General features: G+C 39.7%; 1 protein-coding gene across 4 annotated transcripts in view; it reads left to right on the forward strand.

The window, feature by feature from the left end:
• ST6GALNAC3 (ST6 N-acetylgalactosaminide alpha-2,6-sialyltransferase 3) overlaps nucleotides 1–24,732 on the forward strand; it is a 227,153-nt gene that overhangs the window by 69,414 nt on the left and 133,007 nt on the right. The window lies entirely within an intron of this gene.

A 24,732-nucleotide genomic window follows, 5' to 3' on the forward strand; every position in this document is an offset into this window, starting at 1 on the left:
AAATTTTGTCTTCCTGCTGATAAACAACTGGGGGATAGTTCCCAGCAAATTTATAACAAGATGCTGTTTGAATTAAGTAATTTCAGACTCTGGGCCAAATTAAGTTCCAGTGAAGTGGATAGAATTTTGGCAGAAGTGTGCAGGGTCCATGATGGTTCTGGCATGTGCAGTTACTCTTAACGTAGTATAGATGGGCTCCAGGCAGGAACTTAAGAGCAGTTCATGACTCCAGAGAAGCATTCAGATTCAAAACAGTCACTGCTTTGGCCTGAATTCAAGCCACAAAGGTTGAGAAACTGAAGACCCAGGATCCCTTATGCAGCTTCCATCTGGGATTGTTTGGGTTCTGCTGAGAACTGCCATGCAGAGGCAAATTTTGGTGTTTCTTGCCTGCCTCAGTTTGGAGTACAAGACTAACAGGTACAGTAGAGTTATGGGCTGGCCTACAGAGTTTGCCTTGCATTTAAATGCAGATCAGTCTCTGATTTCTGTGGGGTGCAGGTTTGACTTCAGGAAATGTATTATTTGTCTTTTGACTGCTCCATTTCTAGAGATGCTGGAAAACAGGGAAGCTCTGCCACATAGTTTTAGTTTAAAACCAGCATGTGTCTACAAATACCTGATTCTGGCTGTCCAGGGAAAGGTGCATGGGGTCCTTACTGTGATTAAATCCAGCACAGACAGTGGAGAGTGCTGAAACAGGGCTTATGGTAGCTATAACTAGGCTGCAGGAGAGCCTGTGGGAGTCGGAGTATGTTGCTAACATACTAGCTTTTGCTATGAAGGCAGATCATTCCCAAAGGCAGATTATGACAGTGCATCTTTAAGGCATCTAAATGGCTTTGAAATTTCAAATCCCAGTCTGCTTGCTGCAGTTCACTGCTATGTCAGGTTCAGCAGCACTCAAAGACCACTAATAGGAGCTTTTATGCATAGTGGTGAACAGTTAGTGAAATGTTAGTGGGAATTCTGTATCAAGGGTGTGCAATCTAGTCCCAATTCTATTTAAATCATGAGATAGGAAACTAAGTGATGTGGAGAAGAGTGGGGTTTGCAGGAACAGAGATGGCCTTCCTTATCACTAGATCAGATGAATCATCTGTGCTGTGGGACTTGCTGTGGTAGTGTGATTAATACCATTTAGTCAGAGAAATTGGTGCAGATGTGTCTGTTTAAAGAAAAGGAAAAAAAAGCCTATCCCACCAACAGTGTGTGTCTGAGCATTTTCTTTATATTCTTTCTTTTTCTCATCATGGATTCAGTTTGATGAATCTGATACGGGTCCAAGAATACAGAATTTGTGCATAGCAAGGAAGTGTTGGTGTCTGGTTCACACAGCTGCCGTTTTTAGTATTGCCACGGGATTTAAATAGAGCAAATAATGCTGCATGCCTTTATATTTTATGTTGCACTGCCCCATATCACTGTATGCGATATATCCTTTTGATTTCTTAGCTTTTATTAGCAAATGGAACAGGGTGCTAGTGTATCACTAGGGTATCACTAGAATGCCTAGCCCACAGTGCATGACACATGATATGTTTTTTCTTTAATTTTCAGAAGCTTGAGCAGCAATCACTGTCTTGATAGTCTGCACTGCTGTTTGTATGCAGTACTGCTTTTGATATTTATGTCCAGAGAACGGGAAACTGTGAGAAAGTCCTGTGACCTGCCAACAAAAAAATGACCTGAAAATTTCTTTGGTGGCAATAGTGAGGCTGTGTTCTGAAAATAACTGAAAGGAAGTATGATCCTTGCACTTGGGCAGTAATGACCTTTAAAGTAATGCTGAGTCACTTTATAGAGATCCTCTTTATAGGCTATGAAAATGACATGGCATTTCATCCTCCTATTGAATCACCAAATTTTAATTTACCGAAGACAATTTACTACTTTGTTCACCCCCAGTGTAAACATGTACAGGAGACACTGCACAGGAGCCACTGCCCCACCGAGGAACAAAGAGCCCCAGCAAATAATACTCACCCCTGACATCACACCTTCTTTCCAAATATAAGATGCTTCCACTGTGCTATCTCTAATGTAAGTGCTGTGGCATTAAAAGAAATTCTAATGCTTGTAGCTCATCTTTCAGACAGCTGATGACAGCAAAAAAGGCCAAGTTTATTTAATGTGTCTCTTGACAAATAATACGTCAGTGTGAGCTCTCACCCAGAAATCTAGTGAAGCTCCTGTCCTTGGTGCCTCTGAGTTGGGGTTTAACCCCAGCCAGCAGCTAAGCCCTACCCAGCCACTCACTCACTCGCCTCCCGGTGAGATGGGGGAGAAAATCAGAAAAGTAAAAGTGAGAAAACTCATGGGTTGAGATAAAGACAGTTTAATAAGTAAAGCAAAAGCCATGCACACAAGCAAAGCAAAACAAGGAATTAATTCACTACTCCCATGGGCAGGCAGGTGTTCAGCCATCTCTAGGAATGTAGGGCTCCATCACATATAACAGTTACTTGGGAAGACAAACACCATCACTACAAAAGTCCCCCCTTCTTCCCCCCACCATGTTGAACATGACATCACATGGTGTAGGATACTCCTTTGGTCAGTCAGGGTCAGCTGTCCTGGCTGTGTCCCCTCCCAACTCCTTGTGCTCCCCCAGCACCTCACAGGTGGGGTGAGGTGAAAAGCAGAAAAGGCCTTGATTCTGTGTAAGCCCTGCTCAGCAGTAATGAAAACATCCCTTTGTTATCAACACTGTTTCCAGCAGAAATCCAATACACAGCCCCACACTAGCTACTGTGAAGAAAATTAACTCTATCCCAGCCAAAACCAACACACTTTGGAAGCAGAAATTCTCCATCCATAAGCATGGAGGAGAAAATTTGTGACTGCAATACTTCCCTCTTAATTTGAAAAACACCAGAACAACAATATGAGGGGGCAGTGAGACAATATTCTCCTCCTCCTTGCAGTCAATGGCAGCAAATTCACCCAACCACTCCCATAAAAATAAATATCTCATTGGTAAGTGGATCCCCAAGTATCAGTATAGGCCAAGCATCTCCTTTCAGATCAGCTCCCTGTCCCAGCAGTGCTTTCTTGGTCTTGCCTTAAGTTCTGCCACCTGAAGCAAATCAGTAACGCGGGTGGCAAATAAGTGAGGTCTCCCTAGCTTTCACTCAGGGCCCTGACTGCTTGCAAATGGTCACTCTGCTCCAGCAGGCGCTTGTTAACTCCTAGGATGCATGCAATCCTGATGGTACAGTGAGTTCTTTAAAGGATTAGGAGACCAGCTGGATGAAGCTCACTAATAGCAGCATTTCCACCTTTTCCCCAATGAATCACACAAAAGCTCTCTTTTCTCTCTGAAATGTCTTACAGCAAGACTGTGTGCACACAACCATTTACCTGGGGAGGAGCTGGGACACAAGGAACTGCAAGTGACATTGGTGCCTGTTAATGCACTTCAGGGGACTATTCATTTACTGTAGCGATCATGTTAGGAGAACCTGCAAGGAGCAGAGTGAAGGTGTGGCTTGTGTGTCACCTTTTCTCTGTACTAACTGGAGGAAACCTAATGGCTTATGCAGAATGCTGGGAGAAAGTAATGAATTTAAAAGCAGTGTCCTTGCTCTTAACCCAGTAAGTTTAGATCTAGGGCATGTTGTAGTAGCTGAGGAGCAGAGCTAATGGCTGTATAAATAGGTTGGTACTTAGATTAGTGAACAGCTGAAGGCACTAAGATTTAAACCTGGTTCCTTCTGCATGGCAATATCTAATGATAAACCAACTCCACAACATGCTGAAATCCCTTAACCTTAAACAAAAGCTAAGTATATATCTTTTGACAGAGTAGGCAGAAAGAAAAGGAGGCCTTGACAAGAGAAAAATAAGTAAAAAAGCAAAAATAAGACACAAGAGAATAAAACCAGAAAGCATGAAACAAAAGGAAAACCAAATCCACTAATAAGAGAATTGTCAGACAGGAAAAGAAAAAGAGAACAAACAGAGAGCAAGACAGAAGTAATGAGACAGGGGGGAAATCGGATTCAAAATGAAATCTGGTAATAAAAGAACTGTCAGACACAAAACGAGCCAATGTGTGACAGAAAAAAAGCTCCAAGAAGACAGAGGAAGGCAATCTTTGAAGAATTAAACTAACCAGATGTGGCCTCCAAAGGTAGTTTGAAGAGAAGTTGATACTACTCCTGGTTTCTAATGAAAAGCAAATTCTAAGAAGCATGTTTCTTTTATGCTCGAAGGGAAAAGGTTTTGTTTGTTTTTTTTTTTTAAATAAGAAAGTATGCAAGAGAAATCGGTGGTGTTTGCGTTGCTATTACAAGACAGTTTTGTAGCTAAGGCCATTCTGAAAGCAATTAAACTAATAAACTGTAATGGATCTTGTGGTTTGTGTGCTGAATGTGGCGTGCTCAGATGTCCGCCCTCATCGGGGTTACTTAATCTATCTGCATTAGTTTCCCTCATTTCAAAATACAGATGGTAATACATATATATATATTATATATATATATATCAGTAATACTGGAATGGAACAAAATTAAAAATGTTCCAAAAGGCTTTGATTGCGGAAAGCATTTTTACCTAGCCAGACATTATAAAAACTTCTAATAGTAATAAAGATCTTGACAATGGAAGCTACTGAGAGAACCTGAGCTTTTCTCGGAAGACAAAGGTGAAAAGAAATGGGTGGAGGAGATGGACCATTTTACTCAGGCAGAATGAACTCATTGACTTCAATGGATCTAGGATTTGAAAGACAGACAACCGTTTTAATAGGCTAGCGCAAGAGACACAGAAGTCCACTTAAAATGCTTGTAATGTTGGGATTCTCAAAATTCCTTATGTCCAAGGGGACAATAAAAAATACAATAAAAAATTAAATGCAAGTATTGGCAGTGCAGTTTCTGGATGTGTACTGCCTGCTTCACAACCACTCCCTTCTTATTAGCAGCAATGTTACTAGTGATTGCCTATGGAAACCACAGCTTAATGCCCTATGGCAGCTCACCGTGTCTTTACTTATTCAGTTTTGGATCAGGTCCTAAAATGGGTTCAGCTGAGATGTTGTCAGCATTGTTATTCTGGAACCTTAGAATGCTTTCTGTCTTTCTGCTTAAAAGGATATTTACAGAAGATACTTAGACACTGTAGTTGCTTTATTTCGCTCCTTCAAAACACAAAGATTTTTTTCCTCCCATTTTGGGCAGTGAATTCTGATCTGTGCTGATTTATCAGTGGTACTAACCAGCAGTTTAACCAAACTGTCCCTTGCTTGATGTATAGCATTCCACTGGACAACTGCTTGTTTTATCTTGTTTCTTTTTCTTAGGCAGATGGCTGAAAATTCTCAAGTGGAAATAAAAACTAATCTTAGCAAAGAATATACATATTTCCTCATGTATAAGAATATAGATATTTGCACAATGTGTTGCTATTTCTCAGATGAATTTTGGATGGAAATAATGGAAATAACAACTGAATCATTAATATAGGCAAACTGAGCAGGCAGTCATGGACTTAATGCAAGGTCAGGACCGCTGCAGAAAGAAGTCAGCACATGCCTTTCTGTGTACTTCAGAGACCCTTGGAGGAAGCTCTTTGGAGTTGTAGTGATGTTAAAAATAACTTTATTCATTCTATCTACTTTTAGTTTTGAGGATAACATAGAAGGATATACTGGCTCTGTGGACACAGTGTGGTTTGGTTTTTTGGCTTTTTTTTTCCCCCTTCTTTTCCCTATTTTTTTTCTTCAGAAGAAACTAATGCATTTTCTGTGTATGTGGAAACTGAACATTTACACTGGGATATACTTGAAACAGTATTTCTAACCACAAGTATATAGCTATGTGAAAGTTAGTGGGAAGGTGACATTTGGAGAACTCTTCTGAGAACACTCAGGGTGACAGTAGGGAATGAATAATAGAAGTGGTGCATGCAGAGAGTTTTCTCTTGTGAGATTTGTCACGTCTTAAGTAATCAAGTTTGATGCTCTCAAAGTAGTAGGTTTCCTCAAGGTACCTTACAATTAGCCACAATTGTAGGTTAATCTGCCTGGAGTTTTTCGTGGGGTGGGGAAGAAGCGTTGAGAATGTTTGTCTGGTAAGCTGGAGAGAAAAATTCAGAAATTTAGATTGAAAATAAGATTCCATTAAGTAAATATGTGTGTTTGGAGGTGTTTTCTTCGTCCTACTTGCCGCTTACAAAATGGCGCTTGTTTGCAGTATAATCTTCAAGTGAAAGATCAGTTAACAGAGCTCTTGAAAATGAGCTTGAATATGAGAAATTTTGTCTCCACACTAAAGTTCTATATCCCAGACAGTTCCTCAGATGAAATGCACATCATATTTGGAGATGAGGTTAATAATTTATATAACTGTATCAGAATTAAGCTACCTAGGATTTCATGTGCTTATAAGGCGACTGCGTGCAGAATGATGCCTTAAGGATTAAACTTTTGATGGTGGCAATAAATAATGTAAAAAATTCAAATGTTGAATGCAGAAGAGACTTCAGTCAGGCACAGCCTTGCTGAGATTTCTTTTCTCACTGCTCTGTTTGTATTCTTTCCACTGTTGTTCCTAAAACTAGTGGGCCTCCTCTTGAGAATATTATTGTGAGCCATATGTGTGCTTTGGTGCAGTTTAAAAATGAATTATCAACTTAAAGGTAAAATGAAAATACAGGAGGATGGAACCCTACCAGGGTCAGGTCCCAAGGTGAACCTCAGTGCATTTCACTGAATGGTTTCTACCCTGAGTTATTATGTAAATGATAATACAATAGTGAAACTCCTGTGAGATTTGAAATCAACAGGGCAAAAGCAGAACTACACATTTGTTGCATTTATTTTTATTTGTTTTAAAGAGGGAGCTCTTATATTAGATTTTTATCCAGCAAATAGCACAGCTGCTTTAATAGGTAGTCCAGCTTAGAAAGTCCTATAAAAATGTTAAAAGGAAGAAGCAAAGACAAGAATTCAAAAGCTGAAACATCAAGCCATGACAGAGTTGGTGAGCTGTGAAACCTTTAACTCTGTATCCTTTTGGGCTTCCTTTATAATGGAGCCATTATAACCTCCGTCTACCTGTCAGCCATTATTGTTAGGAACAAGAGCTGGGCTCAAAGTCTGGAGCTTCTGTGAAGAAATATGAAATAGAATTATTTTGTGCTCCTATTGAGTAACCTGAGAAAAACTTGAGCTTGCATGAAGGGTGATGTTTCCCCGCTCACGCACACAGACTTTGGTAGCACAGTTTCTGACTTTTTAATAAGTACATTTGTTAAGAACCCCATTACTCTCTACCTGCAGAGATAAAACTGTTGGCTAGGATTTAGAAAACACTATAACAAACTGGATCATTGCATAGGTAGCATCAGGAAACACTCATAGGAATGTAAAAACCAGACATCCCTTCCCTAGTGTAAGAGTCTAGTAAATGCCCTTCTCAGGGGATATAAGGTCTTTCTTTCATCACATGAACAAAGGCTTCCCCTCTTCTCTGGGGAAGCTCTGTGCTTCTGTGTAGCCTTAAACAGGCATGCTACTAGTGTACCCAAACCATTTTGTTTGGGAGGGGGAATGCTTGAATAGGTGGTTGATTAACTACCTCCTCAACACAGCTGCCTTCATAGTTGCTAACTCTTATGAGAAATATTTTGTCTTAGAAACAAAAACACTCAGCTGTAATGACAGGAAACTTTATAAACCAGGTTGAAGGTGTGGAGTGGTGTCTCTTGCCTTCCTTGACTGATGTGACAAAACTTAACACTCTGGAAATAGGACACGGAATGCTGGTATTTGACAGTGGTGCTGCAATGTTGTGCTCTCTGAAAGGTCCCCAAGATCCTCATAAGACGCTCTGGGGCTGTACTTGCACAGTGTTGAGCAAGGGTCTGCCTGCTCCATACAACGGACACAGTGCTTGCCAAAATCCGCAATTCACTTATTTCACGTGTACATTGCTATCAAAGTCTATTCTTTCAGTCTGCTTTTAAACGATGCTCCATAGGAAGGAGACTGTTCTGCCGTGCCAGGGACCCGAGTCAGACAGATCCCTCTTGTTTCTGTGGCTGGGTGACACAGGAATTGCTGGGCAGAGGCAAGGCTGCAGATCACTTGTGTTGCTGCTCCAGTCAGGCTATGCTTTTGCTGTTCACCTACAGCTATGTCTAATACAGTGAATACAATTATGGAGAGATGCTGATGATGATCCTGTTAACAGTTAACGTTACTTGCTTCTATATTTTATCCTGTACCTCTTGATGTCAAGAGGTCAAAGCTTAACTCCTTGTTCATGACTTTCTAAAGATGCTCTGAACTTACCTTTTGCTGAGAGGGCTCAAAGCACAGCTGGCCAATTTTCTGCCAGTGTTACTCAAAATTTTTCTGTCATTGAAATTTACTGTAACTGAAACAACAGAAATGTTGGGGGTGGCCCACTGTGTGTTGCTCATTTAGGTAATGTGAAGTTGGTAAGTGTCATTTCTGTTGAAATACAAAATAAATTGCCTCTGCACATTCCTTTGCAGATGGTTATTAATGCTGTTTAGTTATTTTGGATACTAACTTTAACATATTTCTTTCCTGGTGTGGGAGTATAACCCTTGTAACACGATGTACCACAACAGGCAGAAAAGGCCAGATGTGAACATCTGACCTTTCCAAAAATCTACCTATAGGCTACAGGTGACGGCAACTGCCATAGAAGATTCAGTCTTGGAAGCGTTATGGCTAGGAAAGGACTAATGGCTTTCATTCGGTGAGAGAAGGATTTCTGCTCTACCTGGAGAGCGTGAATGGCAGGAAAGCTGAGGGACAAATTCTAGGCACTTCACAGCAAAACACTATTTGACTATGAAAAGAATATAAAAAATAGTATTTTTTTTTCAGTGGTAGAAACTGAGGAGACTGGGTACTCTTTAGAGTTTAAAAATGTGTATTTTACACAAGAGTGCTAAAGTAACAAGAGTAGATTCACTTCATACAAGTAAAAACCAGACAACTCAGAAACAGTGTTATGAAAAAGGTGTCTGAAAGACAACTGCAAGAAAGCAGGAAGGAAATTAAAAGCCAGGCTTCTGTGAAAGATTGGATATTCCCACTCCTGGGAACAGAATCTTTAAGGGATTTTAAAATTATAGATTGACAATTCCTTATGCAAAGAACAATTTCCTTCTTTTTTTTTTTTCATTTGGTTCATAGAATTGGAAGTGAGATTTGCATAGGAAATAGTCAAGAAAGCTAGTCGTCTTAGTTTGAACAGGATTCTGTGCAGGAGTTAGTCACAGCAGAAACTACTTTGAACTTGCCAAAGTAGAAGCAAATTCCCAGGCTGTATTACAGGGAAAAATATGTGGCTGGCATTTTATCAGTTACAGTCAAAAGCAGCAAGGGCTGAAAAGATGCCTTGGTGGTGTAGTTGGAGCTCTATATTTGAGTTGAAGCATTGTTTGTTTTTCAAGACCCAAAATGTGATCTAGATTTGCAACAATGATACTATTCCATTCAGTGCAGGTGGGCTTACTGAATGACAGCACTCAAAGAGCAGTGCAGCCTTTTAAATAGATAATAGTGTTGCTGATGAGACCATTTTGAGAGCCTTAAAGCTGTTGCAAAACAATGGAAATTGTGCCACAGAGTTCAAGCAATATAGCCTACTCCTGTGAAATTGCTATATACAGAGCACAGGCCGATCAATGAAGCTGTGGCATTTCTTCCCGAGGGAAAGAACTCTCCAGAGGCAAGCCATTGAGAATGGAACTAAATGCCAGTAAATGAAAGGTGTGAGAGTTGAAATTAAAGCAGGCTCTTCAGACAGATTGCTGACGCAATGGCAGAGGAAGGAGGCTTGCAGACAAGCAGCCAGGTCTGTGCATATTCCAAGAATGCTGCCGGTGAAAATGCTTTGAGGGTTCTGTGTGAAAAGGGAGCACATGGGAAACTTAAAGAGGCAGCGGAGCAATACACCTGCAAGACAAATGCTGGCAGGCAAACTCCAGCACTCCCAAGTTTTGTGCTATGCAGGGAAACTGCAAGATTAATGGGAGTAAGGTTACTACAGCATTTGAGTTATAAGGACTGAGTTATGTTTCTTGTTTACCTCCCAGGTAACAAACCCAGACTAGCTATCCATGTTGGTATGGTGTTCCCCCACCACAGTAAGTGCCCAAGTCCAGCGAGATGTTAGAATCCAGGTGTGCTGTTTCTTGAGTCAGTGGCTAGATAGTGATTTCACCTATTGATTCACATTAGAAAATGCGAAGAGTCACTGGAAATAGATGGTTGGCTTGATATAACCTTGCCTTATGTTGGGTATTATTGATGAAACAGGAAGGACTGCTTATTAGAGAACTAGGAATAAATTTTTCTTAAAGAAGGAGGCTTATTTTTTCAGTTTGCAGAAGGCTGTCTGAGGTCCAGAGTGGTAGATATTTTGAAGGCCCATAATTGCCAATGTTTCTAGTTAAGATCTTGCAGGACACTCCTGCACATCCTTACAGTCCACAGTGCACCTGCACATTGACAGTCTTCTCTGTGCTTGTCCATTCTGTGGTCAGTTTATTTGCTAAAAACTCTTTAAAACATTAAGGGATAGCTGCAGTTGAGTAGCTTGGATCGTAGAAATGCTATACTTGATTTTTTTTTCAGTTTATCTAATCCTTTGGTATGGTGAAATACAGTTGGTTTATTTGTAGATTTAGGTGCCATACCCCACAAATCCACTCAAAATGTAATTGAGTCCAGTTATTCTAGTTAGGCTCTGAGCAGCAGGACACAATGACACTGTGTTACCCAGCTAGGACAGTATAATGTAAAGATATTACAAAGCAATTACTAGACTAGACCCTCAGGATACTGTAGTTTTCTAGGCATCTCAGCTAAGTCGCTTGTAATCCAGTATTATTTATGCCTGGTTTTTTTTCCCCTTTTGCTCTTCTGTATTTTCACTTCTTTATCACTGTCAAAATCTGACATCAGCCCACATGTGCACTCAGAGTCACCAGGGCACATGCTGAACGCAGAACACATTCCAGTATCGCAGCAGAGACATGGATGCTGGCATAATCGAAATCTGAGAAGTGCAAGTACAATTTTTCTCCCTACCTCCATAAAACCCCCCCAAACTCCCCCCTCCTCCACCCCAAACCTCCTTTAATTAATTTTATTGGGAATTATTGACTGCTATGTAGGCTGAAAGTCTGATTCAGTGTTCTATGGTGAGAAAATTACAGCAAGTTATCTCACCATCTGTGATACTCATGTGGACTCTTCAGAGGAATGGCACAGTTGTTATCAATCAAATTGCTTTATCAAACAGACCTCTGCACTATCAGAAGAGTGTGTTCACAGGGCAAAATAGAGAAAAATTATATAATGTATTGCTCTCCCCTTTTCCTTCCTAAGATGCTTGGGTCCTTGATTTACTGCTGTCCAGGAAGGCAGGTTTGCTGAATTCATGTGTGTAAAACACTCAAGATGCACATTCTGTACGATACCCTCACAAAATGCTTTCACTCAACGATGCCCTCCAGCAGTTGTACAAATCAGAAATGTAAGTCTGTACGTTGTAATCCTTTAAGACAGCTTTTTCAGTCTTCTGGGCTGAGGTATAATCAGGCAGCATTTCCGGAACATGCCAAACCAATCTGGAGCAGACATTTTCCTACAAATTAAATGGGCTTTTTCAAGATGCTATTGTTAAAAATCTTAAACAATAAATGTTAATTGAACAATATCAGACTCTTGCATGCCCCTATCTCTTTTCCTTTCTTTAAACTGAGTTTAACAATGGAAATGCTTCTCAAGCCAGCTAGCCAAAGCCCAGGAATGCAGAACAGTTGTCTCTAGTGAATCTTCTCTGTTTTTCTTTCATTAATTAAATATTCAACATTGTAGCATCCTCATTTCTCACTTGTTTGCACTGGATCAGCTTCCATTCTCAGACGTTTCAATGCACCAATTCCTTGTAATCACATTGCTGCCTTGAGGAGGTATTTAAGCACATCGCTGGGAATAGGAGCAGTGCAGTTCTATCCACATGCATTATATATCCCCAAATTTCAGGACTATATTTTTTTCTTTTGTTCACCTACACCCCATCCTTGTCTTTTTATATAAACCTCCCATACACCCAAACCTCATGCAGTGTATTTTGCCCTTCATCTCTAGTGAGATGCCAGAACAGCATGATTGTCTAATAATGTATTTTTGTCTCTTTATCGGTTTTTAACTTTTACCATTGGTATAAAAGGTAACACAGTCCAATGAAGGTCAGTGACTTACTAAAGCTCTAGTACATGCATCTTTCAGCCTCTCATTTAGTTCATGGGATTTTAAAAACTTAATTGTTGCTTAATCTTGAACTGAATTATTTTCACTCTGATGAAAATCAGTAGTTCTCTCGGCATGAACTGTAATACATCGCATCAGCCGGTGTGTATGAAGAGAAAATCAGGCTCTGTCACTGCAGGGTGGTTGTGGAACTATTTGTCTTACATGGTTTAACCAATATTTGCATTCTCCAGCTTTGTTACATTAAAGCATCTTCTGAAGTAAATTTGAGGTACGCATGTATAATGGCATGTAGGGTTCTTCTAGCTTCTGAGATACTGAGAGAATTTTCAAATTTCTTTACAAGATCAGTAATATTTGAGTAAGCAAGTTTTCTCCATGAGTGGTGATCTAATGTGCCCTTTATCCTCCTTGTACACTCCTGCTCACCTGCTCTCTCTTGCTGTACTCTTGGCATGCAAGATGGCAAACGATCTGTCAAGTCTGGAGCTACGTGCATACGCTGGTCAGGCAGCAAAATGTCAAGCAAAACGTTGAATAGCTGAGTTGTGCCTATCTGACCTCAAATGTGGGTGCTGATCTGATCCACTGCTGGTTTTTCTCTTGGGGATTTAGTTACCTTTGAGATAAGAGACCAGCCAAGCACTTTTTCTGATTTTGTCAAAACCTGCAAATGCATACCTAAATTACCAGGAGCAGAAAGGAGGGATAGCTGGCAGATAAGTCACGTTCAAGTTATTAATAAAAAACAAAACCTGAAACCAAAGAAAAAAAACCACCCAAAAACCCAATGTTAGCATGTTTTCAGCAGTGAGTTCTTATATTAAAGATGTTTATTTCTGTAAATGTTACTTTTCATGTAACCTTGAACTAGTTAATGTTTATATACTTCCAACAAATGGAATTAAAATTGTGTAACATATAATTGTTTTTGGCAACAATTCAAGAAAAATACTTTTTGGCTCAGAAGGATTAAATTCCATCTTAGTTGCTTTAAAGTGTTTTTCTGGCCATGGTGCTCAATATAGTTACAACTGTGAATTCCTGCATGGCCCGGGATTTGTTACAGAATTTACTAAAGCCAGCATAGATCCAGAATTAGAGTATTCCAGCTTACATTACTAAATGAGTCTCTAAGGGCATTTGCTGTTACAGTGTACTTAAATACTACAAAAAAATTATTCAACACTCAGTTAGTTGGATCCTGTTGTCCTGTTCGGAAGAAATGAAGACTGCCAAGAAATGCTCATAAATGCTTGTGAAGAACAGGTAGCGCATTGACGTTCTTTCTTGTCAAGTTTTGTGAACATTGGTGACCATTCAGAAGAGGAGTATCCAAAGTCATGTCCCAGGTGAAGGAAGGTCAGGCAAAACTGAGCTGTAATACACACTCTTCTTGGTGGCAGCTGCCAGCTAATCAACGCATATATAATTTGTTAATAACTACAGTGTATGCTGTCTCTGGCCTGGGGAGAGTGCCTTAGAGGACGTAGTTTCATTATTTCCATTATTCATGGAACATCTTGTAATGCTAAATGATATACAAGCAGCGGGAAGATGGAAAACTCATCTCTGTTTGATCATAAACTGCAGAAACCTCCAGGGACTAATGAGTATAATATTGCTTCATGCTATCGCCTAGGCCCAATGACAAACAGAAAGTCCACAGCTAGATGCAGATGAGAAATCATCCATCTCTACTCTGACTATCTTTGATCTGACATTACAACTGAGTAATTGCAGAGGGTGAGCGGTGTATGTGTGCATGCACGTGCACATGCATACATGGATATCTTAGCTCTTGTACTTGTTTCTCTAATTTACAATCCACATGAAAATTGAGAGGACATCTTACTTCCATTAGCAATGTTATCATTGCTGTTATATACTGAACAAGTGCACTGTTTGTAGCGATACGAAATCTTTCCCATGAGACTCTCCTGTTTAAATAGCCTCCTTTTGTTTGAAATAAAAGACACTTTAAGTTTCATTTTTCTTTTACTCCTGCCTCCTTCAGATGTTAAAGAATAAGGTATCCTATTAATTCTGCTTGTAGGAATTCATTCTGCTCTCATAGGACCATAAGTGCATTTTAAACTGTGCATGTGTTGGGGGGGTATCCTCTGTTCTCTTTGCCACTGTGTGCCAAACAGTTCCACTACCAGAAAATGAAACATAATGCCTACTATATTTTTATCACACTTTCTAAAAGACCAGCCAGGAAACCAGTGCATCAGGAAGAAACGAGATCAGAATAAGAACCAATTGTTCTACAGCAGCAATGTGCTGCTATCCAACACCTTTTAGGACTGGTTTCCAGCAATCTTAGCACTTCTGCTTCTGTTGAAAGATGACTTAGAGAAAAAAATCTGTATGGTCAGCTCTGGATGATCAAAGCAGGATAAAATCAAAGGAAAAGCAATGAGGACATGAGTTTAAAAGAAAAGGATGGAAAGGAGGAGGTGTGGATAACGAGTTTCTTAACCCCATCTGCAAGCCCCAGTTTCAAATCTCCTTATACTGAACAGTTGAAGTGGGCTGTCGGCAATATGCGGTTTTTAGGGGAACAGTCCCTAGTGAGCTAGGATGTCTCTCAAAGTTAGGAGAAATGTCCTTGTGCTATTGACAAATTTAGGGTCAGATTTCTGTAGTGGCCACTTACTGCACCTGCAGATTTCTGGATGCATGGAGGCTCCTCAAGTCACGGTGTGTATTGCCAGTGGAGTCTGGACAGAGATTGATCTTCCACCCATGCAGGTATTTCTTCTCAAAAAGCAACTGTGCAACAAATAAAAAGCATTTTCAGATGCTTCTATCTCTTTATGTGGCTTGCTCTCCATTCATCTCTTGGTGCCTTATGCTTAATAGCCTCGCTAATAAAAAAAGAAAATCAATTTCACTTCACTAGATCTCCCAGAGAGATATCAGAAGTACGGTGGTGGTTTTGGTGGAGTTTATTCTTGAAGCTTTGTTATAAAAGAACGCCAGGCCTTACTGAATGTCACACCAAATACTTCTGACTGGGGATCAAGGCCCATACTGCAAGGTCCTTCTTCCACTCTGGTGCACACATTTCATTTGAATTCAGCATGTTTAGCATCTGCTAAATAGTCTGTCAGAAACATCCGGTATTTCCTCAAGAAAAAGTGTTCTTGCTTGGTGCTATAAGCTGTCATAAAACTATAGCTAAAGCAATGGTGTTTATCATGTTCTCTTACTTAATACATTGCAGTACCTAGGAGTTAAAACTCACTGGGGATTCAAGGGATGGGAAGAACATTCTTCCTCTGTCTTCTGTCCACTTTCCTTGTTTAGTTACAATCTTAAGCGGGAGGTCTGGCAGGTTCACCTGCCAGTTCACCCTGGCCAAGATCCGAAGGTGGCACAGGAGCCACTTGCCCTCGACGAGAAGGACCCCCAGCACCTCTTTGAGAGGAACACCCTGCTGCAGCGCCTGGTGTGCATCAGCGTGCTGGACGAGGGGAAGAGGAAGCTTGATTATATCCTGGGGCTGAAGATCGAGGATTTCCTTGAGCACTGCCTCCAGACCCAGGTCTTCAGACTGGGCCTGGTCAAATCCATCCACCACACCCGTGTCCACACCCGCCAGCGCCACATCCAGGTGCAGAAGCAAGTGGTGAACATCCCCTCCTTCATCGTGTGCCTGGACTGTCAGAAGCACATCGACTTCTTGCTGAACTCCCTGTATGGGGGTGGGGTGTGGCCCTGGCTGGGTGAAGGGCAAGGACACCAAGAAGGGGTGGCGGGGTGCCGCGGTGGGGGGTGAGGACAAGGAGGAGGACTGAGCACATCCAAAATCAGGGGTGGTACCTTGGGGGGTCACTGACAATAAATGGAGTTGTGTGTGTCGTGTCCCCCCTGTCCCCGTGTGTCCGTCCCCCCGTCCCGTCTCCCCCCCCCCCAAAAAAAAAAGTCACCATCCCTGCAGGTGTTCAAAAAACATGTAGATGTGGCACTTCAGAGCATGGTTTAGGAGGCCTGGGGGTGTTGGGTTGACGGTTGGACTTGATGATCCTAGAGGTCTTTTCCAACCTTAATGATTCTATGATTCTAAACATACATCTGTTCAGTTTGATGTTTACTGAAGTCTTGGGATGCAAGATTCTAGGTTTTTCATTTTAGTGATCTGCTTTTGTTCTGCACCGTGTCTGTATTAAAAGCCTAGATGTTATGAAACATGGTATAGGAATCATCACAAGGGGGAATGCCATCATAGAGCAGAATAGCGCTTTCCGTCCACCCCTTCTTACTGGGTGTTCCTGGGAGTCTGTGTGTGCATAAAACCAATTCTGTCCTTTCTTCAGCTCTTGAAACAGAAAGTTTTGGTAGCCTCTCAGTATGTTATAAAGAGGTTTTACAGATAAGACCTCCATCTATCACAACTGAAAACATTTTACAATTTATTAGACAGTGCAATGTGACATACAGCTCACCAGAAAACACAGCGACCAGTTTCTGTGGAAAATTTACATGTGAATACAAGATTCTGGTCTTGACAGTTTCCCATTCTTTGTTTAGTGGATGCTGTTGCTGCCACGAAGACCTTACAATTAAATTTTTAAACCTAGGACCTAGAAATCAGATATATGTTTGGGACAGATCTAATCCAGAATCCGTAGAAATTGATTTCATGTGATAGAAAGGTGAAGAAAAATTGCAAACCTATGCTTAAGTGTTTTCTTTCTCTTCCTTACTGTATGTATTTACTGCCAGCTACTGGTTAGGGTTAAATACTTGCCCAAGGCCATACAGTTTGCCAGCAGAATAGGTTATAAATTAAATTACTTGTAAGACATGTTCTTTATATGGGGCTCTGTTATTTGAGTGGCACAGTCCTTCTCACCCTGAAGTTCTAAAATTCAGAGATTTTCACTTATTTCAACTTTTAATTTGTGGTCATGTTAAGCAATAATATGGACTGTATAGAACAACAACAATCTAATTAGGATTTTTTTTTTCCTTTTCCTCCTTGCAGCTCTCCAGAATGTTGGAGCTTCCGTAAGATGATGTATTCTTTTTAAGTCTAGTGACTGCAAGTTCAAAGTTTGCATCTGCTCAGAATAATATTCCTGGACTATTGCCTATTACTCATTCTCTCACAATAGCTTTGCAAGCAAGTATCATGGGTCAGGATGATTTACACTTCCTTGAAATTAATCTAATTAATAGATAATTTTACTATTGTACTTTCTAAAAAGATGATAAAGTTCAACAATAATGGACTCTACTATGGATTTTTCTATCTATTAATATCATTATAGATCAAATTTGGCGATTAAATTAAATTATAGATGGGTATTAAAAACCTTTGATGAAATTGTAATTTTTTAAAAAATCCCATTCCGGTACTCTTGTAATTGTGCAGCAAAGAAGGAGAGAATAAAACGAATCAAACGTAATTTATTCATCACTAGACAATAGCATAATTAAAAAAAATCAAATCTTGCTTTCTTAGTGATGCAATTACCTTACCTGGTTTGAATCCTAGGTAGTTTGAGTAACTGACAAATTCTGAGCTGCTTAGCATTTTGATCAGATTGTTTTAGACTTTGTGCCTTACTGGACTATTATTGTATCATTTCTTTCCCTCTGATGCAATTTTTAATGGGCTTTTAGTTCAGCTTATTGACCTTGTTGATTCTAGGAGCAGCTTGTTTGCACTTGTATTAGGTTTATAATGTCGTTAAAACAAAAGCAAACCTTTTACCCCTATATAACGGAATAACAACATTTCACCCCAGTCAGCAGCCTGGCGCACTGTAGCATGCTTTTGCTGCAGGTAGTGAAGGGTGTCTTTTAAGGTCTTTTTTTTTTTTTTTTTTTTTTTTTGTGGTGCAGAGGAGATTCTCTAACTGACCTTGTGTACCAGGACTGTTTTTTTAATTGCTGTATGGCTGCATAGCTGATTTGTCAAAACATCTCTAATTCTCATTTCTCCTAGGTCTCCGTGCAGTAAAATAATCCAGTAATTTATCCATGATTTTTGCTATGTATAAATATCATGTAGACAATCTGTCCTGTGGTCAGGGAAGGCAGAGAAAACTCTGCAATTTTTAACCAATGCAGAGCTTTCCTACAGATTTCTGTAGCCTTTGGATAACCAAAGGGAAATACTTTGGGTGTAAGAGAGGAAGCTGCATTACTTCTCCATTTCTATAAACATCCAATAACAAGGAGAGACAAAAGTGAAAGACAAGCAGCAAATATCTTTCTGTACCTATTGTTATTTGAGCTGATTTTATCACGGCCAGCTTTATGATGTCACAAAATCTCTTTTTCCTTTCACTTTAAAGGGACATGTCAGCTGCTGTCTCTTTGAGTTGACAGTATGAGGCTTTTAGGAGATGACAGCTCTGGTGCTCAATATAAAAAAGGCACAAGGATAAAATAAAATGTGCATAACCCTAGTATTTTACTTCATCCTCTAATGCTTTGCACACTTCACCCTTCAGTGGACAACATATGACATTCCTTTGTACAATTTTGGTCAACATTTCAGAGGCTAAATCATTTATTGTGAAAATTCCTCTTAATGTTTAAAAGCATAGTGAATATCCTTATGTAAAGTGACCTGACTCTTGGAGGTTTTCTGTCGGTACAGTCTGCGCACAATGTGTTTCCTTGAGATACTTCCCAGGTAATGTGAGTTAAGGCTGGCCATCGCAAACTGTTTTTGAAGGAGTGTTTAAAGACTTAAAAATAGATTGAGATACTGTTTTCAAGACCCATTTCTGTAACTTCTTTGTCAGATATGGGAGAGCGCTTTCCAAAAATCTGACCCTAAAGCCAATAGCTCCTATTATTCCAGCTGCTGCAACCTCTTCTGTCCTGCCTGGCATTACTGAGACCTGAGCTTTTCTGAAAGTCTTTTTGTAAAAGCTTTCTGAAGGTTGTATGGCTCCTGCAGTTAATACCAAAGCTCTAGTTACAGAAGACTCCAGGAATGTTATGCAATGTAAAAAAATATAAATTATCAATTAGACAAGCCCTAGAAAAACAAAGGAATCAAGCGGTCACTGTGCTTGATATACTGGCAACTTATCAGCTGGAAACAAATGACACAAGAGTCATCAGGAATCTAAATCAAATTGAACCATGAAATACCTTAGTTCAGGGAAGATTCATAGCTGATACACGCACACTAGTGAAATCCCTTTTGAAAGACTGAGTACAATGCCTATAGTTAAAGATGACCTGAAGGCAGAAGAACAGGGGTTGAGAAGCTACTGTATCACAAGAATGGAGGCCCTGCTTATTGGAAGGTACAAGAAGAATTTGATTCAGTTAGCTTGCTAAAACTCATTGAGAGGAGATACATCAAAGGTAAATTTCTGAGAATGGATAGGATTGATTAGATACGTTAAATGCAGTGTGTTGTTTAGAAAACAGCTTCTAGTCTACTGGCCTTTCAGTGAGATTAATACTTTCTAGGTGAATACATTATGAAAAGGTGGTGCCCCCAGTAATCCCCCAAAGCACATCCTTTCCCTATAGCGTTATACACTTCCAGCTGTGTGCTGCTTGCCCCTTCATGTGGTCTAAGTGGAACGGTACTTTCTTTTTCTTAATACAACACCTTTTTTCTTAACACAGCACCAATCAAAACATCTGGATCTCAGTAACAAGGGCTTAAAAAATATTAGCAGGGCTGAAATACAGCACCCCATGACCATTACAGCAACCACAGGTGTGGTATCATAACAGAAAAACAAAAGCCAAACAACTACAGGAAAAAGGGGCACGTGCACTGGTGTGCAGAGGGAAAGTGACTGTTTCCAGAAAGAGAAAGCATATTTAATATGACAAAAAGAAGAATTAATATGAAATTAAAGATGATGTTCTGAGAGGGAATTTAGGATGGAATTAGTCAGCTTGACAGAGGAGTATGTATAAATGAAGAATAGTTAAGTACCTGATTCTTAAAAGCAATTATGAAAGGAGAAAATGGCAGGAAGGTTTAAGACTTAAATGGGAAGCTGGGGCATAACTGTAGAAAAATATGGGATTAAAAAATTAAAGATGGCAATTCCTTAAGGTCAATAAAAGAGGAGAATTTGAAAACAGTATCGTTGGGTAGCAAGAAGTTGCTGGAGCAGAGGCACCATCCAGCAGAAGCACCATCCAGCACAGCAAAATGGGGAGTACCTTGTGACTTTCTGGAGGATGAGAGTATCCAAGAATGGCCAGAGGGTATGAAATTAGATGTTGTGGCACTCAATGAGGTAATAAGCTTTCAGGCAAGAGGAAATGGAGTAAGACCAGCTGAAACTCGACTGGTGACATTTGTGGTGAATGCTGAATAACTAAGAATGAGAAATTGAAAATATCGGGATTTAATGTCTTGGAACATTAACATCTGAAGTTGGATCTTCTAGCCAAAAAACTTGTTGGAGTCCCAACAGACCTAGGGTTTAAACCAATTAAATCTATTTCCTGGCACTGTGGGGTTAGTTACATGTGCAGCAGCAAAGAAATTGCAAAGAAATATTCTGATTGCTCACATACGCTGTTTCTGATTTAATGAAACAAAGTATGTAAAAAAACTATCAAAAAAGGAAGGGCATCATTAATTTTGGCATCTAAAATCAAATGAAAAATGATCACCTGACTAGTGATGTGCATTTTGTTCTTTTAAATTCCTCAGTAATGTGTGAATGTCACATTATAGAACACTTACAATGAAAAAACCTGGAAATAAAATAAGTTAGGATGGATCTTTGTGTTCCTCCCCCGACTGGTAGACAACTTGTCTCATTAATCTGTATAGTAGTGTTAAGTTAAACAAAACAGAATTTGTTGAGATTTATGGCTGAAAGAGGTTCACTGAGAAAATCTTCTACTGCTTTTTTCAGAGCACTGGGGTAATTTTTGTGACTTGTAGTGATTGGAACAGATCATAAACTCTCATAACTTGTAATGACCGTACAAACTACTACCAACCCAAATATTCTGACAGAGAACGAGGGCACCATGAAAGGTGGTTGGTCACATGTGGCCACAAGACAGTGGGCTACTCTGTCCTGCCCAGGTTTATTCTTTTATGGCACTGCTGTTTAAGCAGCACTGGGGTAAAGCTAGAGATAAAACCTGTTAACTGTTTCCTAATAATGAAGACCTTTGAGAAAAATAATGGAGAATATTGAAAACAGACAAAACAGTAAATATAAGAGTAACATTACTGCATTCATCCTACACGCTTTTTGAATATCATAGATCCTAGATGCTCCAACATTAAAAATGTTTCTTTTTTAGAAATAACTGAGTATGATTCTAGTTCTAAATGAACTTTAGGAAAACCTAGCTTTGCCTGGTACTTCCAAAGGGTCTTGGGGTATATTATTTAATCTCTGTGATGTTTCTGGCAGCTTCCCTGATGGAAAAGAAAACACCCTTTTGTAACCTCTGGGACATTGCAATGAGTTCATGAGGGTCTGAGTGGCCTTATTCTACTGCTTTAGACCAGAGTGTTGTTAAAGAGAATTGAAAATAAATGGCCTCTGGGCTGTTAGTGTGTGGGAGACATTTATATCCTACAGAAAGCTGTGGGCAGAATCTGCTTCCTGCATCAGCAGCAAAACTGAAGATGAGAACTTGTTTCTCATATCCAGGTCAAGGCTTGCACAGCCAGCAATTAAGGAAGTTTCCTGATGGCTGTAAGCCACAAAAACGCAGTATTTGGTCCCACAGCCCTCAACAAGATCATTCAGGAGCTAGGTTTTGCGATGCCAGACTTAACACAAGCGGTAGTTGAGAGATCCTGAGTTTGCAAATTGAGTAACTGATATGCAAAGGCACTGGGAAGGATTAAAAATGAAATTTTATAATAAAATGTTTTTTGTACTGTTCCTTTTCAAATTTAATTGTGCTTCTGGCTTTCTCTTGCCCTCCTTTAAACCAATTAGAGATATCTTTAAATGAAGGAGGAACCGGATTCAACAGCTGTTTTTGTTCCGTGCAAGCAGCTAGATATACTGGGATAGAACCGAGTACCCAGGCAGTAGATTATGTCTTTGACTAAAATACTTGGTAGAAATACTTGTCTCTAATTGGATCAAGTTTTGCTGTTGTTTGAAAACAATATGCACTGGTGGATGTTAGGGTACAGACAATGAAAATGAGGAACAGAGGAGCAGTGCCTTGCCCAAGGTCAGGCAGCAGAACAAGAGCCATCTGTGCCCTTCACATAGTAGAGGTGCATCCTTTGTATCATGAGTCCATCATGCCTTCTAGAGAACAGTCCACAGACTGTATGAGGCTTTGTTGCCACTGTAATTTTCATTTAGAACCATACAAAAAGTAAGCTCTATTTGAACGTTTTGGGGGTTTTTACTATTTTTGTGTATTTCTTGCATGCAAATAAGTAAAACATGCATGAAGGGAACAGTGGTTTGGAATTACTTCTGACACCTTACAGTCCCTCTATATTTCATGGACTAAAGGATGGAAAACTGCTAGGTGCATGTTTGTGTCACACTTCTTTCATCAAAATGTTCTGGATCAGCTCTACTAGACTGGCTAGGATTGGTTTCTTTTAAGTTTAAGAAAGCCACAGATAGGATACATTCGCCTTTTCACATCTAGCACTTTTAGTTTTTAATATAGATTCATGTCCAAATGTATTTTTATCTAAGCTTTATTAGAGATTGATAATCTTCTGTATGACTTTTCCATAGGGCTGTTGTGCATGTGCTAGTTGATTGATGCATTTTCATATGAAACACATGAAGCAAAAATAAAAGCACAGACAATCCAAATCAGTTCAATTACACTTGCAGATTAAAATAGAACTGTAATATATATCTATTTTATCAAAATGCTAACTCTATGAATTTTTGATCTGCTTTAAAAATGTAAATCTTGGATTTGATTAGATTAGCTCTGGAGTAATCTACACCAAATAAATCTGTCTTCCTTTCATCTGATTTGTCAGTGTTTATAGTAGGTTTGTACACATGGCTTTCACCATTATTTTCTAGGCAATAAAAGCAGCCATGCAGAAAAGCCACCCATAAATGTCAGAAAACAGAGATATTTTGTTGCATTCCAAGGGCTTTGAAGGTCAAGTTCAATTCAGTTAGCTCACCCAGCATGAGAGGAGTGTGGTATGATGATAGAATGTGTGTTTGGGTAGGATATATATGTTACTGTCCCTATACTATTCTATCAGGATAACAGATCAGTGAGAGATTAAATTTTATTGCTTGGAAGAATTTCTTTTGGAAAACTATCAATTTTTATGATTTCCTCCAGCTCCTATTGAGATGCTCTGCAGAAATAATGAATCCAAAGAATTTATAGCTTTTAGCACAGTGGAGATTGGCTCCTGATTGTAGCTTTTGGGTGCTATTCTACTGCAGGTGTACCACTCAGCTGCGCGTATTCACAAAATAGGTCTCAGACCATGGATTTTATTGTAAATGTGAAATTGTATTTTGCTTCCTTCTGATGAAAAATAGTTCACATAAAATTATTTTCCTAATTCTTAGAAGTGGAAGGTCAGCACAAAAGGCAAAGATTCCCCACTGTGGTTTTTGGTTTTGTCAGAACTGCTGAGGAGTCTGTTCTGCAGTGTCCCACCAGGGCTTGCCACAAGCTCAGTGCTTCGTGGACACCTTTTTTTTTTTGGTGGGTTGTTGGTTTTTTTGTTTTGTTTTTTTTTTTTTAATAAAGAGAAGATGTGATCAATAAAGCTCATAATTAAAATGAGGCCACTGTCTTGATCAGTGCTTTTACTGAGTTTCAGTGCCCTGATGTAAGGAGCTCCCTAGTCAACTGAGGGATGTCATCAACTTCTTGTGCAGTATGTGAGCAGTCATTATGTTCGGTAACTATAATGGTGCATATTCTTGCTATCTGGAGAGTCTCCCTTGCAGCAACTTCTGATAATCCCTTGCTCATGTTATCCTAGGATCAACAGCGAACAGACTCCTACATGTAGAAGAAATACCATTTCACTCAATGGGCAAGAAATATGGTTTATGTTCCTGCTGGTTTGCAACATTTTCCTGTGATTGTATCAGTAGAAGCAAGTAAAGTAGGGTCAGATCGTGCTAGTACTTGAAAGGAAAGTCTCTGCCAAAAATGTACTGGCCATTCACCCCTCTGTGTCAGTACGGATGCCGCATTGATCAGTGCAGCCCCTCCTACAAATGAGATTTAAAGTGTAGGCCTGCTATTTTTCATTTGGATCATAACATTGCTGGGTCTGCCCCTATGAGCGTACAGTGTTTAGCAGGGTTGATCTACATCCTAGATGGAAAGCTCTATGCTGTAGTGCTGTGATAATAGTATGATTGTTGATGTATACTATAAAAAGTGCCTTACTGAGGTCTGCACACCTTTGTCAAAAACCAACCCCCTAAAAATCCCTAGAAATTAATTCAGTGTGTATCCACAGATGGTATGTTGCTTTTGCACTGGAAAAATGAACTCATCAAATAGAA

This window comes from Phalacrocorax carbo, chromosome 6, assembly GCF_963921805.1.
Source record: "Phalacrocorax carbo chromosome 6, bPhaCar2.1, whole genome shotgun sequence".
Lineage (NCBI taxonomy): Eukaryota > Metazoa > Chordata > Aves > Suliformes > Phalacrocoracidae > Phalacrocorax > Phalacrocorax carbo.